Genomic DNA, 14408 nt, shown 5'->3' on the forward strand with positions numbered 1-14408 from the left:
TTTTTGTTATTAATATTTATTTAAAGTTATATATTAACTCTATATTAAGAATGCAATAAATTACATATATTCCTTATATGTGAAAATATAATATTTTTTTAATTGTTTTTAATTCGTTTTTCTTTATATAAAATTGTATAAAGTTATCTTATTTAATATGGACATTGAACTATATTATTTTCATTATTGCATGCGAGTTATTTTAATTTAAAGTTTTATTATTTTGATTTTACATGTAATATTGCATTCAAAATTGAAAAAATGTTCTCTTGAATTTGTATACATAATTTGTTTCTAAAATTTTTAACTCTTTCCATATATACATAATTGACATTGAAATGTTTTACTTATCATTAATATTCTACACATTAAAATGTTAATACATACTTTAATCATATTTGTAAATAGAAAACATATATCTATAGGAATCACTCTATCTATCTATAATTATTTTTGTTATTAATATTTAAAAATTTTCATATTATTTCTTATATTAAAATGAATTACAAATATCCCTAAAACCCCTTATGAATGCAATAAAAATTATTTCTCTTTATGTATGTATAAATTTCATATATCTTTCATTTTTTTTTTTTTTTTGTGTGTGTGTATATATATATATATATATATATAATATTGAAATATTTTATTTATAATTTATATTTTACATATTAAAATATCAATACATACCCCTCTTATGTTTCAAAGAAGGAAACGCATATCAATAAGATTCTGTGTGTGTTATATATGTCAACTTGATATTAAAAAATCTATTGGTGAAGTAATTATCTCTAATATATAAAATACCTATTAAAAACTAATAAATGCTTTTATATATATATATATATGTCAACTCCATATTAAAAAATTAATAACTTATAAATCTCTCAAAAATAGCTATTGGTGGAATAATAAATTTCCCTAATATATAAAATATATATTCAAATTATATATATATATATATATATATATATATAGAGAGAGAGAGAGAGAGAGAGAGAGAGAGAGAGAGAGAGAGAGAGAGAGATCATAACTTTCTATTAATAAAAATAAAAAGCTACGTCAATACATACACAAGTGCATTAGTTCATTGTGCCTAAATACCTATGGTATTTGTTTGAAGCACTCATTGTAGCCTAGCTACCAAAAAATAACATTTACTCAGATAAACTCCCCCTCTTTACCTTTCTTCCTTTGAACTTTGTGCTAAACCGTAGAATTTGAAGGGCCATTAAATTGCCAATTTTTTGAATTATTACAAACATGTGTTCTCTTTAATCTACATGGAATTATCAAAAACATGTGTTCTCTTTAATGAACATGCTCCTTAGTTGTTGCCAATTTCCTCATGCTAATTCACTTCTAACTAAGTGGCTTTCTCAACATTTTTAGTTATCCTTCTCTTCTCCCTCCACTTGGGAACCTTTTCGATTGTGTTCTTCTTGTTGTTGAATACTTTCATCCATTTTTTCATCTTCGTTATCTAAAGAAGTAATATTTAGAAATTTCCACCCATTTGGCTCTTTTATTTTATGTAGTTGAAATTAAGACATTGTATTTATGATTCATATTTTACATATTGAAATGTTAATACATACCCCAATTATATTTGGAAATAGAAAACATATATCTATAGGATTTTTTTGCTATATAAATATTTTTGTTATAAATATTTTTTTACAGTGGGTAAAAAAAAAGCGAATTACAAATCTCCATGAATAAAATTTCTCTCCTTATATATAAAATTCATATTAAACTGTTTTGACTAATAAAATTTCCGTAAATGAGGTGAAATGTGATAGCTATGGGGAGGGGCATGTTGTGACCACCCCACCTGGAAATAATGCACGACGTGATGACACCACGTCCCCGTGGTATGCTTTCTTGTGTGACACAAGAATTCATCACTCGCAAACAAATGATAGTTTAGGGAGATTTCATGGACAAGGGGCTTGAGACTCACTATCATCCCATCCCGATAATCAAATTAATTATACATTGAATAAGGCCAATGTCGAGGACATTTTCCTAGTCCGGTGCCAAGAGAAACAAGGGTAATACAGTCACCTCAATGTTTGGTACGTAATTCTCACCGTGAACCATTTTGCGTGGCAGTCAAGAAAGCCTCAAAGTCTTGATAGACTTTTAATTTGGCGTAATAGAAACAACAATCAGTCTAATAATAAGTGCATAGTTGGGTATCAGAATCACAGAGAAAGCCATCCAGTTTTTGCTTAATTCTCCCTTAGTCAACACAGTGTTCTTTTGGGGACTGTCCAAGGAAGATTTTTGTTGCCTATAAGCATTAGCTTGTACTTTCTATTAGAAATATTAATCTTAATCACTAGGTTAAACACCCTAACAGCATTTGTACTTGTCAGAAGTATTTTTGCAGGTTGCGTCTTTTTTTGAAGATGGAAGGATTGAAGCCATAACAGAAGTACCACACTAACCATTCCGCAACACATCACAGAAGTTAATTAAGTTAATGAAGTTTAGTAAATACTAGCAAGCATTTACTGCGCGACTATTGCCCATACTCCACAAACACCTATGCGATCACTGTTCACACTCAACAACAATAACGTATTAATTATTTGCTCTTTCATGTATTAATGTAAAATTGTATGTTGAGATAAATATGGATGTAGAACTCATTTTGAAAGGGTGTAGAGAAAGAGAGCGAGATTTTGTGAGGTAGTGAAGAGAAAATCGTGATGGGCGCATGAAAACAACCGTTATTAATTTTTACTGCGTGTTACTCCGCAACCCCTCGTGAAGTGTAAATCACTCTAAACCTTGTTTTTACTTGGCGAATGAGCCGCAATCTCATATGAATGTATTTTCATGAACTAGAATTTAACCTTAAGTTTTATTGTGTTGCTCCAAACTTCACTCTCTTTTACTCTGTGTTTTTGCTGTAACTAAATTATGTGCTTTATTAAGCCTCTGTAAAGTTCCACGAAATCAAGATTCGTGAAACAACTTTCCTTTTCCTCTCCATGTAAAATCCCTTTTTTATAACATGGTATCAACTGGGTTAAACTTTGTAAAAACAATCGTTTTTATTAGCAGTGAAAATTGTTTTGAGGGAAGAATTTTTTGGAACATATTTACGAGCAGGTAGAAAGTTTTTTTTTTTCACTCAGAAAGGGAAACATCAAGCACAAGCTTGAATAATCCTCATATACCTTAGTTTAATGGAAAAAATTATGATTATTGGTCTATTACAATGATTTCTTTTTTCACTAAGAAAGGCCAACATCAAGCACAAGCTTGACTAATCCTCAGATACCTTAGTTTAATGGCAAAAATTATGATTATTGGGCTATTATAATGAAGACCTTGTTTTCATCTCAAGACAGTTGGGATTTGGTGGAGAATGGTTTCCAAGAACCACCAGATGCAACATCATATAATGCCTTGTGTCAAGCAGCAAAAGATTTGTTAAGGGAAAACCGAAAATAGGATGCAAAAGCCCTCTCCTATATTTTCCAAGAAGTTCATGAAAGTATTTTTCCAAGGGTTGCAGTAGCAACAAAGTCCAAGAAAGCATGGGACACCCTCTAGACAGCCTACCAAGGCATGGCAAACGTCAAGACATCAAAGTTGCAAACGTTGAGAAGAGACTTTGAAACACCTTGTATGAAAGAGTCCAAGAATGTAGACTCATTTTTTACACATGTAATTGGGTTGGTTACTCAAATCAGGTCTCATAGTGAGACACTTGAGGAGAGAAGAATAGTTGAGAAAGTTTTGAGAAGTTTTCCAGCTAGGTTTGATGCCATTGTTGTGGTCATAGAAGAGACAAAGGATCTCTCACAGTTATAAGTGGCTAATCTTCATGCATCATTGATTTCTCATGAACATAGACTGAATAGAGCAACAAGCTCCTCATTGGAGCATGCCTTCAAGACACAAGTATCATTTGGTCAAGGTCGAGGCAGAGGAAGATCATATGCTAGAGGAAAAGGAAGAAGCCCACAAAGAGGTGGAAGAGGCAGCAATCAAAATCCAAGTCAAGGCCCAAGCCAAAATCAAGCACAAGGTCAGAGGTATGATAAATCTCAAGTTCAATGTCATTACTGTAAGAAGTATGGTCATTATGAAAATGAATGTAGAAAGAAGCAATATGACATTAGTAACAAACCAAGTGTGAACTTCACAAAATAATGTGAGAACCATGATAGGATGTTTTTGGCTTGTAATGTAGCAGAAGAAAAACAAAGTGATATATGATATCTAGATTCAGGGTGTAGCAACCACATGTCAGGAAACATACAAATGTTTTCCAATCTAGATGAAAGTGTGAAATCTGAAGTGACATTAGGGATTGATAGCAGAGTCTCTGTCATCGACAAAGGAAGAGTTAACATCCTAACAAAGAAGTACATCTCAGATGTTTACTTTATCTCCCATTTTATTTTTCAGATTCTCACGGATCCATTTCCGAATCACTTCTGTTTGTGATATCAAATAGCGATGGATTTTGTTTGTGATATCAAATAGTGATGTGGAGTTCATTATGGATCCTGACAATTCTGCTTCACGTGCTGCACCTGTCCAGAGGTGACCAGCAGCAGACAAAATAATTAAACTCGAAGGGCAACCCCCAATCTCATTTGATCAATACGCCGGCTATGTTACAGCTAATCAAAAGGAAGGACAGGCTCTCTTCTATTGATTAACCTTGGCCAATAGTAAAAAATCTTTGTTGCCTCTGGCACTGTGGCTTAATGGAGGTCTGTACAATTCTCAGATCCATATAATAGTCAATAACCTTTTTGTAAAAATTGTATTAGGGTCAATATATATTGTGTTTTTTAAGATTGCTGATTTTTAAGGTTTTGAAGTTATATTTGTATTTTTCAATTTTTTTATTATCATATATTGAATTAATATATTATTTAGTACAATTTTTATTAAATGATTGATAAATATCTTATCATTAAAATATTTATATGCTAGATGTAAAGTTAAAAATTCTTAATACCAATACAGAAATTCAATGCAATTAGAAAACTGAAAAAAATTAAAAACAAAAATTAAAAATAAAAAATAATAATAATAGTAATAATTAATTAATTAAATCCTACATACAACCAAAAGCATTTTCAAATTAATAAAAAATTGTGTATCTCATATTATACGCAATTATGTTTTGAGTGGGAGAAAATTAAACTCGCGACATTTCAATTATAAAGCTGATTATTGTTTAATGCGTGGGATTGCAGGTCCAAGAGCTTCTTCAATAGCATATGGAGCCTCGCAGGAAATCGGGCCTTTCCGCACACATAAGAAGGGTTCTTCATTGTATTTGAATAAGTAATTTCTTTCACAAATTTCCCATGAGAAAAACAGTATGTCATGTTTCAATGATATCATGGTTAACTCATATCATGGCATCAATTTGAATATCCAATTTTTATGTTGATTAATGAATAATAATTAGTACCGTTGCCTCTCATGATCATGATGTCAGTTGAAAACTTAATTTTTCTGGAATCGCCAAACAGAGAACACAAGGGATTGAACAGAGCACAAGCACAATCACACAAAACACTTGCTCATTCGATTACGAAAGAAGGTTTTTATATACAGTGGAGAAGTTTTTGAAGTCGGTGATGGTGGCTTGTCCAGGAAGCTATCTAGCTCTCGAAACTTCCGTCGAATTCTCCAGAAGAAGCTAGACTCTCCATTTAGTGTAGGTGGTTGGAATTATTAATTTTTTCCAACACTCCCCCTTAATTCCAACCATATGAAAAACATACTATAGCACAATACATAAGACACTGTAAACATACTCTTAATTGTCATGCCTGTTGGTTTAAGTCTCAGCTAGGCTGACAATATAATCTTGATTTTCTAGAACACATAACGTACTTCTACAAAACTCAAATTTTTCCTTCCCAAGAGGCTTAGTGAATATGCTAGCTACATTCTCATTTGTATTACAATATATTAGGGAAATTTCTTTTGATTGGACCTTTTCTCTTACAAAATGATATTGTGTGACAATATGTTTTGACCTTGCATGACATACAGGATTGTTCCCCAGTTTGATGGTGCTTTGATTATCACATCTGATCATTGTAGGTCCTTGTTGACTTTCACCAACATCTTCAAGTATTCTTTTGAGCCATAGAGCTGCATAGGTGGCAGTACATAATGCTTTATACTCTTCTTTAGTTGATGACAAGGAAATTGTTTCCTGTTTCTTACTGCTCCATGATATAGCTCCCAATCCTATATTGAAGACATATCCAGTGGTGGATTTCCTGTCATCTGGATTTCCAGCCCAGTCAGAATCAGAATGACCTATCAATTCAACATTACAAGTATTAGTATATTCAATACCAAAACTAATAGTTCCCTTTAAATATCGAAGGACCCTTTTTGCAGTTATCCAATGGCTTTCATGAGGCTTAGCCATGAATTGACTAAGTATTCTTACTGCATAAGCAATGTCTGGTCTAGTGGTAATGACATAATTCAGACTTCCCACTAATTTTCCATATAATGTTCCATTCACCTCTTTTGTTCCATCATCACTTCTTAATTTGATATTTTGTTCCAATTGAGTACTCACTGCTTTATATCCATTCATATGAAATATTTTTCGTACTTCATTTGTATATTTGCTTTGTGTGATTAAGGTTCCTCCATCATCTCTCCATATTTCAAGACCTAGACAATAGTGCATCTCACCAAGATCCTTCATCTCAAATTCCTGTGATAACTTCATTTTTATATCTGTAATCAATTTATCAGCACTCCCTGTTATTATTAGATCATCAACATATATAGACGACAATACTATATCCCCATTTCTATATGCCTTGACATACAAATTACGATCATTTTTACTTTTTTATAAATCTTTACTGAAAGAAGAATTTGTTGATTTTCTCATACCAATATCTGGGAGCCTATTTTAGTCCATATAAGGCCTTTTTTAACTTGCATTGACCTTGACCCTTCTTTATGAATCCTTCTAGTTGAACAAGATAAATCTCTTCTTTTAAGTCACTATTTAGAAAAGCTGACTTTAAATCTAATTGATGTAGCTTCCAATCATATTTAGTTGCAATGCTATCATTATTTTGATTGTATTCATTTTTGCAACCGAAGCAAAGGTATCTTCATAATCTATACCTTCCTTTTGTGAATAATCTTTTGAAACCAATTTTGCCTTATACTTGTCTATGCTACCATCTGCATTAAATTTTCTATTGTACAACCATTTTGATCCTACAGGGACTTTATTTTCAGGTAATTCTATTAATTCCAAAGTTTCATTTTTCATTATAGAGTGATATTCTTCTTTCATAGCTTCCATCCATTCTTTATTATTTTTAGCTTGTTCATAATTCAAGGACTCAAAAACAGTGATTACTTGAGACATTAAAGCATAATCTTTATACCTGATGGGGGTTTGAATCTATCGTGTTAACCTTCTTAGAGGTTCATTACTTTGTGGAGTATCTTCTCCTTTTCTTCTCTGTGGAGTGCCTTCATCACTTCTTTGTGGACTTTGATTCCTTGATGTGTCCATTGGAATGTCCGTGTGTTTTTGAACTTGAGTTGATTCCACAACTTCTTCTTCTTCCTTAAAGCTTTCATAAGGATACTACCATATATTATGTTCATCTTCTTTTATTTTTTTGTCTATATGCTCATGAAATATAACATCTCTACTTGCAAAGACCTTGTGAGTACTTGGATTATACATTTTATATGCTTTTTCATCACTGCAATATCCAATAAAAATACATTTGATGGCTTTGGCATCTAACTTTCTCCTATCCTCTTTAGGAATATGAGCAAAGGCCTTGCATCCAAATATCCTTAAATAACTAACTTTAGGTTTTAAACCATAAAATGCTTCAAATGGTGTTTTGTGCTCAAGATACTTAGTAGGACTTATATTTTTAAGATATACACCTGTATTAATGGCTTCAACCCAAAAACTATTAGAAAGTCCTTTACTTTTTAACATACTATGAGCACATTCAACGAATGTTATATTCTTTCTCTCAGCTACTCCATTTTGTTGAGGTGTATGTGGTACTGTAAATTGTTGCATAATTCCATTTTGTTTGCAATATTTGATAAAAGCTCTTGAAGTGTACCCACCACCTTTATCTGATCGAAGACTTTTAATGCTCTTTCCTGTTTGCTTTTCAACCATACTCTTGAGTTCTTTAAAGTATTCAAACACGTCACTTTTGTTTCTTATAAAGTACACCGAGGTATATCTCATGCTATCATCAATAAATATAAGAAAGTAATATGCTCCACGAAGTGACTTAGTTTGCATTGGACCACATACATCAGTATGCACTAGTTGAAGTATTTCTTGTTTTTTTCTATTTTCATGTACAAGAAATTCTTCCCTATGTTGTTTTCCTAGTGCACAACCTTCACATTCAAAGTGTTCACCCTTAATAATTGGAAGACCTTCTACCATCAATTTCTTTTGTAGTAACATTAGGTCATTATGATTTAAGTGTCCATACCTTTGATACCAAAGCTCTATAGTTGACATGCCCATTGATGCCAAAGCTTGATGCCCATTCTTCATTACATCCAACTTATATAAGTGTGTAACTCCCATTCCTTTTGCAACAACCTTGTAGTTGTCCACACATCCTTTACCAAACAATGTGATTTCACAAATTCAACTTTTAAATATTGATCTGTGATAGTAGAGACTAAAATTAAGTTCTTCTTTAATCCCGGAACATACACCACATTTTGAATTTGTTTTCCTTGTCCATTAGGCATCATAACACTTATATCACCATATCCTTTAATTTCATGTGATCTACTATCTTCTAAATAGATGTGTCCACCATTATTAATCTCATAATAAGTATCAAACCAATATATTTTGCATGACATATGGATTGATGCACCAGAATCTATAAACCAAACATTATCATTATCAGTTTCTGCTGATAAAGCAGCATTGGACACAAAAAATTTAAGATTGCTAACATCATGGCTAATTGCTTCATCTCTATCAACATAATCTCCTTAATGCCTCCTTTGTTTAAATTGATCAGACCTTCTTTTCATGCAATTCTTAGCAAAATGACCAGGTTTTCTATAGTAATAACACACATCATCTCTACTTGATTTGGCATTTGTTCTTGGTAAAGGTGTACTTTGAAATGATTTTACCTGTGGCTTTTTGCCTTTATTTTTCTCCCATTGTTTTCCTTTGAAGGACGGCTTCCCTTTGGCCATCAATGCCAAATCTGAATTGGGAGATTTCTGTTTAAGGCTTCTTCTGTGCTCTTCTTCCTGCATAAGTATACCTGCCAACTCATCAAAAGTAGGAGCCTTCTCTCTAGCTGAAAGACCAATGATAAATATTTTATATTCATCAAGCATTCCATTTAATGTCACAGTAACCAAGTCTGTACTAGATATTGATTCACTAATGTCACGTAATTTATCCTTTAGATCTTTAATTCTAGAAATAAAATTACTATCACTTTTATTTTATTCCATCTTAATTGGAAGAAGCTTACTCTTTAAATACAATATTCCATTTGTAGTCTTCATCTCATACAAATTTTTTAGAGTGTCCCATGTCTCCTTGGATGTTTTGTACTCTCTAATGTGTGGAATAATGTTGTCCTTAACCGTCATCCCCAAAAGCACCTTTGCTTTCTTTTCTTGTCGCTCCCAATCTTGAATTGCAACATCTGTGGCTTGAGGGGGCACTGGCTTAACTTCAGTTCCAGACACAACCGTCCATGTATTGTTGCCTTCTATCAAACTCTGCAACTTAAACTTCCAATTTGCATAATTTTCACCGTCTAACTTGTTAGAGTGAGATAAATAAGATTTTGCCAATACATTAGCCATGTTACTTATTTTCACTATACCAATCACCAAAAAAAATTACTAATTTTCACAAATATAAACTATCAAACATAAATCATCAAATTTTATCCAATATTATTGGATAATATGGCCGCCCCTTGTTTTTTCTGAACACTCCAAATTCACCACTCCAAAACTTCTATGATTACATTACTCATTTGAAAACTGCATACGGAAAATTCAAAACATAAATCCACTCAGGCACAATCACAACAAACTTAGTTATTACAAACTTGAAGCTCGTGTAGATATATATATATATTTACTTGACCATAACTATTCTTCAAATTTCAACTTGAACACTCAAAAAAATACTGTGATTTTTACCATTAAACTTCTATCTTAGAAAGAAGATGCGAGAGCTGCTTTTTTTCATAAACTTCAGAGTTCATGAAAATGCCATACGAACAAAATTTTTAACTTCATATAAAATATTTGAAAGCACTACTAAAAAATGATCAGGACTAATCCATTCAACAGTGACACTCTCCCATGAGGCACGAGCTACACTCTCGGCAGGGGGCACGAGCTACAATCATAGTCTCAACAAGAGGCTCCTTTGACTAGCTCTTCCGTAAGCAGCTCCTTTTTAGGAATCTTCCACTAGATTCCCTCACAGCGATGCGCTTTAAGCAACTCCTTCCGCAATAATGTGATTTCCCAAAAATCACACACAATTGGCTCTCTGTTTGAAGTCTCCGCCCAGCACCTACTCTCCGTGCAGCAAAACTCTCACAGCCTCACCACTCACACAGCGCTCTCAAACAACTTCAGCAATATTACACTCACACTCTAACCTTGCTCTGATACCAAAACAGAGAACACAACGGATTGAACAAAGCACAATCACAATCACACAGAACACTTTCTCATTTGATTGCCAAAGAAGGTTTTTATATATAGTGGAGAAATTTCTGAAGTTGGTGATGGTGGCTTCTTCAAAACAGAGAACACAACGGATTGAACAGAGCACAAGCACAATCACACAGAACACTTCATCATTTGATTTCCAAAGAAGGTTTTTATATACAGTGAGGAAGTTTCTGGAGTTGGTGATGGTGGCTTCTTCAGGAAGCTATTTAGCTCTCAAAACTTCGGCCCAATTCTCCAGAAAAAGCTAGACTCTGCATTTAATGTAGGTGATTAAAATTATTAATTTTTTTCAACATCACCTGCTGCAGTGGGATTCTCATATACAAATACCTTCTCCAACTTGTTCAATAGTGGGGACAAACGCACTCTGTCCTCCATGGTAGCTGACGATGCACTAGTTTTTCTTATCGACGGGTTCGAGAGATTCCCTCAGTACAAGAACAGAGAATTTTATATATGTGGGGAGAGTTACCCAGGTCACTATATTGAGATTTTGAAATCGTTTAACTTAATTACGTTATATAGTTTTAAATATTCCATAATTTTGGTGGACAGAGCCCAATCAAATGTTTATGTAATTTTTCCGCATTATAAAAAAGCTTATTATAATTCAATTTTGAATAAAAGATAAAATGTGAACAGAATTGAAAAGAAAGAGTTGTAGCTCTCAGGTGTGGCCTGCACCTGGAGACTACACTCACAAAACTTGAGAGATCACTCTCGTCCACTCTATATCTCAATCAATCAAAGATTACATCAATAAATACAATATTAGGAAATAGGAAGTTGCACCCAAACCCCATAATTATAGGAACTAATCCTAAACTAGGGAGAAAGTTACAACAACGTAACTATTTTCTCCATTAATAACAAAATAATATTAATTATTCTCAACTCCCCCCCTTAATGGAGAAAGGGTTCTCCTGAACTCCTAGCATCTTTCTAAACAATTCAAATTTCACTCGTGCAAGAGGCTTTGTAAAAATATCAGCCACATTGTCACAAGTTTTACAATATTCGACGGCAATTTCTTTTGACTGTATTTTTTCTCTAACAAAGTGAAACTGTGTGTCTATGTGTTTGGTGTTTTTATGAAACACTGGATTGTATGCTAATTTGATAGTGCTCTGGTTGTCGCTTTTGATAGAAGTGGGTTGCTTCTATTCTTTTCCTGCATCGTTAAGAAGTCTCCTCAACCAGATTCCTTCACATGTTGCTGCACACAATGCTTGATATTCAGCTTCACATGACGACAAAGCTACAATACTTTGTTTCTTGCTGCTCCATGCAATTACCCCAGAACCTATGTTAAATGCATAACCTGTGATGGACCTCCGATCATCCAGGTTACCTACCCAGTCTGAGTCTGAAAAACCTACTAGAGTAACATCAGATACATTAGTGTATAAAATACCAAAATGAACAGTACCACAAAGATACCTCAACACGCTTTTTGCTGTTGTCCAGTGACTTTCACGCGGTTTTGACATGAATTGGTTTAATACACTAACTGAGTATGCCAAGTCGGGTCTGGTTGTTGTAAGATATATAAGGCTGCCAACCAACTATCTGTACATTGTGGCATCTACCTCTTTAGTGCCATCGTCACTGCTCAATTTCAAATTTTGCTGCAAAGGTGTCGCTGCTGATCTACACCGATCCATCCCAAACTTTTCCAACAGATTTCTCACATACTTCCCTTGAGTAAGGAAAGTTTGCCCAGTATCTCTGAATACTTCTAATCCCAGACAATAGTTAAGGTTTCCGAGATTTTTCATCTCAAAAACTTATGCCATGAGCCTTTTGATTCCTCTAATTAAATCCTCTGCATTTCTTGTTAAAATCATATCATCCACATCTAGAGAAATCAAAATAATCTGCCCCTGATTATTGTACTTGGTATACAAATTTGGGTCATTTAAGCTTCTATGGAAACCATACTCTATAAAGAAAGAATCAACCTTTTCGTACCAAGACCTGAGTGCTTGCTTTAAACCATATAAAGCCTTTTTCAATCTACAAACAAGATGTTCCTGCCCCTGCTTTACATATCCTTCTGGCTGTACTAAGTAAATTTCTTCTTTTAAATCACCATTTAAAAATGCAGATTTAACATCAAGCTGGTGTAATTCCCAATTACATTTAGTAGCTAAAGCAATAAGCATTCTAATTTTATTTAGATTTGCTACAGGTGCAAAAGTATCATCAAAATCTATACCTTCCTGCTGTGAATATCCTTTTGCAACCAACCTAGCTTTTAACTTCTCTATACTTCCGTCTGCATTCATTTTTGGTTTAAACAACCACTTGCATCCTATGGGTGTTTTATTATTAGGCAGCTCAACTAAATCCCAATTATCATTTGTAAGAATTGATTCCATCTCTTCATTCATTGCAGTTCTCCATTCCTCAAATTGACTAGCTTCTTTGTAATTAGAGGGTTCTACAATGTTCAAAACTTTTGACATCAAAGCATAGTTTCTCAACTTCAATGGTAATTGAGTCTTCCTACCTGACCTCCTTGGTAGGGGACTTACCTCAAATTTGTTTTCCTCTGCAATAATTGGGCCTGATTTTTCACCTTCTTGTTGTTCTTCTTCATTCTCTTCTTTCTGCTCCTGTTCCTGCTCTCTTTCATCCTCGCTGCTTTCCTCCAACAGCAATGGAATGTGACAATCATCTCCAAAATCAGCTTTCCTTTCTTGTACCTGTTCATGAAAGACTACATCTCTACTTGCAAATGTCTTACGAGACTTAGGATTGAACAGTTTGTATGCTTTAAACTTTGTGCCATAACCAACAAAGATGCATTTGACTGCCTTAGGGTCTAGTTTCTTTCTATCAGCTTTGGGTACATGTGCAAATGCCTTTGACCCAAAGACTCTTAAGTGATTTACTGCTGGTTTAAATCCATACAAGGCTTCAAAAGGAGCTTTGAAGCCAAGAAACCTAGTAGGACTTCTATTTTTCAAAAATACAGCAGTATTTATTGCTTTTGCCCAAAAAGTATTAGATAGACCCTTACCTTGCAGCATGCTCCTTGCGCACTCTACCAGGGTTCTATTTTTACACTCTGCAACTCTGTTTTGTTGTGGTGTGTGCGGCACTATATACTGCTGAACAATCCCGTGAGATTTGCAGTATTTCATGAATTCTTTTAATTTGTATTCTCCTCCTTGATCAGATCGGAGAATTTTAATACTTTTTCCAAACTGTTTTTCCACCAGGGTTTTGAAATCTATAAAACATTGGAAAGTCTAACTTTTCTTGTTTAAAAAATAAACCCATGAATACCTAGTGCAGTCATCAGTAAACAACAAAAAATAGTATGCTCCCCCTAGCGACCTTGTCTGCATGGGACCACATACATCAGTGTGCACTAGTTCTAAGATTTCTATTTTCCTCCTCCTATCATGCACAGGGAATTGTTCTCTGTGCATCTTTCCTAAGGCACAACCATCACAGTTTAACTGAATATTACGAAAGATGGGGAGACCTTCGACCATACCTTTCTTCTGTAACAACATGAGATCCTGCAGATTCAGATGACCAAACCTCTGATGCCAGAGTTGTTCATCTGTCGACCCTCCTGCAACCATGGCTTGCTTTGATATACTTTCTGCATCCAATCTGTATAG

General features: G+C 33.8%; 1 pseudogene; it reads left to right on the plus strand.

The window, feature by feature from the left end:
* Positions 1-4482: 4482 nt before the first annotated feature.
* LOC149164038 (serine carboxypeptidase-like 25) overlaps positions 4483-14408 on the plus strand; it is a 35283-nt pseudogene continuing 25357 nt past the window's right edge.

This window comes from Pinus tabuliformis, chromosome 5_1, assembly GCF_031772625.1.
Source record: "Pinus tabuliformis cultivar Carrire ecotype Pingquan chromosome 5_1, CPIR1, whole genome shotgun sequence".
Taxonomy (NCBI): Eukaryota; Viridiplantae; Streptophyta; class Pinopsida; order Pinales; family Pinaceae; genus Pinus; species Pinus tabuliformis.